The sequence below is a fragment of the Pseudopipra pipra genome, chromosome 10 (genome assembly GCF_036250125.1).
Source record: "Pseudopipra pipra isolate bDixPip1 chromosome 10, bDixPip1.hap1, whole genome shotgun sequence".
NCBI lineage: Eukaryota > Metazoa > Chordata > Aves > Passeriformes > Pipridae > Pseudopipra > Pseudopipra pipra.
In genome coordinates this window covers 12,791,720-12,795,705 of record NC_087558.1, presented here as the reverse complement: position 1 = coordinate 12,795,705, position 3,986 = coordinate 12,791,720, and the positions used below count along the sequence as shown (strand labels likewise).

Sequence of the window (3,986 nt, the reverse complement as noted above, 5' to 3'; positions counted from 1 at the left end):
CAGAACGTGAGAGTGCCAATGTATTATTTATCACAACTTCCCTCCCATAGCTTATAAATAACTCATGGAACCTGGTCGCCCAGCAGACCCTCTGGCCAGCTACCTGAAACAGCTCCAGCAGTCACCACAGGCCAGCTCCGGGCATCTCACCCCAAGCAGAGCATTCCCTGCCTCCAGGCACTGCTGAGGAGAGGGCTGGCAGAGGGTGCAATGCAGAGTGGCACTGGCCTCGCTGTTGGATGCCTCCACGCACATCCCTACAAGTCCTACTGGCTCTGCACGTGGAGGCTGGTGCCGGTCATGGTTCCCTGGCCCACAGAGAGGGGAGGAGACGGAATCCAGGAGCCAAAGGGAACACACATGAGCAGCAGGGTCTTTGCTGCGCTCCCATGGTGGGAGCACAGAGGGATGTGGGTGCTGGCTCCTGGCTTAGCCACCTAGAAGGGAAACTGAGGCAGCCCCAGTGATGAGCCAAACATGCTGTGTTGGGCTCTATGGAAATGTCATCTCACTGCAGATGTCAAATGATGAGAGCTGTTGTGTCAATAACAAATCCCCTACACCCCCCAATATGAGATATATCACTTGTAGTGAAGATATGAGAAATGCAACTTAGCAAAATGCTCAGGAGGGAGGGATCAGATAGTGGCAACTCAAAGAACTCTTGGAATGGGAGGCTGAGGCAGGGAGTCCTGATTTGGAGCTGGAGTCTGGGCCAGGAACCAGGCTGCTCACATGCATCTTGAGTCTGCCTGGCCTCTGGGAGCAGTGCAGTAGGCCTTGTGGACGGCAAATCAGGGAGGGGGAAGGCACCCAGGGCCTGTTTTGGGGTCTCTGGAGATCTTTGGGAGCAAATCAGGTCCCCATGGTGCTGATCTGTGACTATTTGAAAGGTACTGTGGGTGAACAAGAGCAGACAGGCATCAGACACAGTTTATGGCTTTGTACATATAATTCTAGTTTCAATCATGTAAAAAAAAAAAATACCCTTCTGCTGAGCTCCAATAACACTATTCTCCAGCGCTTAAGATGGATGCAGATAAAACAGATACCAGGAGATTTTTACTTCCCCTATAGAATGACTGCAGAGAAGTCAGTGCTGCTGCAGGAGCCCGGGGCCATGAGCTGGGGCAGGTTACAGAGGCCAGGCTGTTCCTGCTGCAATGCAGGGACAGGTCGGGGTCTGGTGTGGAAAGAAGGGGAGAGGATCCCCTCACCCAGGTCAGACATCTTGCAGGCAGTGCTAATGCAGTGCACAGCTCTGACTCCCTGGGACAGCATCAGTCAGCAGGGGAGAGATTACACAAAACCTAAAAAAATATAGAAAGCACAGTATTAATAACTAAGAATTGCACTAAATTACTTTATAAGTGAATTACCCTCCCTGCATTACCTGCTGAGAGGAGGAGCATCCCTGCCTTCTCTGCAGAGAGAGAGGATGGATGGATGGGAGCATGGCTTTCTGTACTGTGACCCTCCAGCACTGCTGGTCACTGCACTGTGCAGAATCGCTGGCAAGAGGTGCTCACAGGGGCGAGGGCTCACTTTGTTCATTGATAAACAAACAGTGGCCACTTGGGAAATGAAGTGCAGCAGTCGTTCTGCTTTGCACAGTGATCCTGCACAGCAGCCGAGAGCAGGGATCTGCCTGGGCAGCAGTAACAGGGTATGGGATGGTAGAGGGCTGGGAATGGGGCTGGAGTGGCCTCAGGTCTCATTGCTGGAGCATCCCTGGCCCTGCAGAGTTCAGTAGGGTGTGCAGCCCATGGCTGAGCAGGACAAGGTGACACTGGGAGGGCACAAGCTGACATTGCCAGGATGTTCCTGCCGAGCACTGGTGTTGTCCCAGCTGGAGGAGGTGACAGAGCTCAGTCCCCTCCCATGGTCACATCTCCAAAAAGAAAGGGAAACTGACAGCTCTGCATGCTGGACTTGCTCAGGGAGGCAAGCCCTGGGGGAGGCTAATGTGCCTACAATGTTTGCAGGACCAAAGATATTTTCTCTCCATCCCAGGAGAGGATGTTTTCCCTCCATCCCAGCCAAGCAAACCTCAACGCTCATCAGACAAGGGTGCTGCAGGTCCTCAAGTCAGGCCCTGGTGCTGAGGAGCCAAGGGGCAGTGGGGCCAGGCAGGAGCCAGCTGCTGGGATGCTGCAGAGAGTCAGAGACATTCATCAGTCTCTTGAGAGCATCATCTAGCACTGAGCTATTTCTAGGCCAGGGCTGTTATCAGGGAGGCATTACGAGACTGACAGGTACAGAGTGTCTCTCAGCTGGAGTTGCACTCCTCATCTTGGGAGCAGCCACAAGGCATCCTGTGGGGACTCGCTGGCTTCTGGCTTTGCTCCATTTCAAAGCCCATCTCCCTGTGTGTGTTTTAGTGAGGTTCACACACTTGAGGTTTCTAGGCCAAGTGAGAGCTTTCATTCCATGCTGTACTCAGCAGCTCTGCGTGAAGGCAGCCTTTAAGGTGAGAGGCTGAAAGTGGTTCAATTTTGCAACAATAGCTGAGAACAAAGTACAGATTTTACCATTTAAAACTGGGACAAAACAGACCTGGAAGACTTTTGTGGGATTATTTTTTTCATTTTCCTTTTAACACCCAGTAGCCTTTTGAAAGTTGAATTAAATGTACAGTGTCAGTGGTCTTTGCCTCATGCTGGAGCACTCCCATTCGACCCTGAATGGCAAAGCAGGAATAGGGAAGCAGCACCTGGGGAGGGAAGGAAACAGAAGAAGGTGAGGAGAGGGACCTTAGCTTCGGTTTGATCTCCTAGCCTGGGCTCTTCCTGGACTCTACTGCTGGTTCCTCTCAGCACTAGTATTTTTTTCTTCTATTTTTCTGTCCTGCACTTAGCACATCCAGCTCATGTCTGGGCCTGGGGTACATAGGGGTGACAGCAGAACAAGCAATTAATATTAATTGAGCTCTCCTGGTGGCTTTTTTCTCCTTCCACCCTGGGCTACCTGCAGAGCATCTCTTCACCTTGACAAAGAGTATTTTTTTGTTACAGGGGTAAAAGTCATCATTAGCATCATGGTTCTTATGACAACCCAGCAAGCTGAGCTCATAAAAGCTCCTCTTGCTTAATGCATCTCTGGTACGTGGGTCATCGCTCATTTTACCATGGGAACATGGGGAAGCCCTGGGGCTGAGCCAGCTCCTCTCTGAGCTGAACCCCCAAAATGGGAGAGGAGAGCTCAGCTATGCCCACGGAGGTCACACCAATAGCAAAGCAAACACAACCACTGCCACCTCAATCACCCACCACCACGTTCCTTACGGATACCATACAGTCTATAACAGCCTCGTTATAATTTCCCTCCACACAGTTTGAATTTTAAATCACCCCACAGCCTCCTCCTGAAAACCTGCCGAGCTGAAGCCACTGCAGGTTACGTTGCGCAATTTGCTGTTGCAAGACAAAGAAAACAAGTTCTTCTTTTTCACAATTACCAAACTACTTCATCGAGCAATTTCCCTGCCTCTGTGCTTCGGCTTCAGTCAACAGTATTCCTCCGGGAAGGAAGGTCTAACTGCACCTCCGATTGACTTACTGATGGCTCTGCCATTACAGACGATTGTGCGAAGTTGCTTAAGTGGCAGGAGGAGCTCCTCTCCGCCTTGCTCTAGAGCTGAACCCTGACGAGGTTCGCTGGGATTGCAGGCAGATGCTGTCTGGAGGTGCTGCCCCTTCCCTGGGGGCAAACCACGTCTGCCTGTCTCAGTGTGGCTTTCGCCGGGGGCTCTGCTCTCGCACGCTAAAGCTCTGGTCCTGATGAAACAGCTCGTCCCGGGGGTCCCAGCACAGCCCCAGGTGCTTGGTGGGGCTTGGCACTTGCCTGGGAGAGGGAATGTCACCGCTGCCTCGGGGAGGAGGGCAGGGAGGGCTGTCCCCACAGCACACGGCCGTTACAGGGGAACCGCAAACCCTCGTGTGAAGCAACTCCCCGCGGCAGCTGCTCACGGCCGGGGCGTCCCGCGC

At 52.6% G+C, this 3,986-nt stretch overlaps 1 long non-coding RNA gene across 2 annotated transcripts; it reads right to left on the bottom strand.

Annotated features, from left to right (window-relative positions):
- Window positions 1-933: 933 nt before the first annotated feature.
- On the bottom strand, window positions 934-3,986 carry LOC135419653 (uncharacterized). 2 transcript variants are annotated; one of them, XR_010433072.1, is made up of 4 exons: window positions 3,559-3,986; window positions 2,254-2,713; window positions 2,050-2,151; window positions 934-1,310 (listed from the first exon to the last, which is right to left on the bottom strand). It is a non-coding gene; the product is annotated as an uncharacterized LOC135419653 (long non-coding RNA). The 2 variants fall into 2 exon arrangements; XR_010433071.1 differs by having other exon boundaries at window positions 2,050-2,713.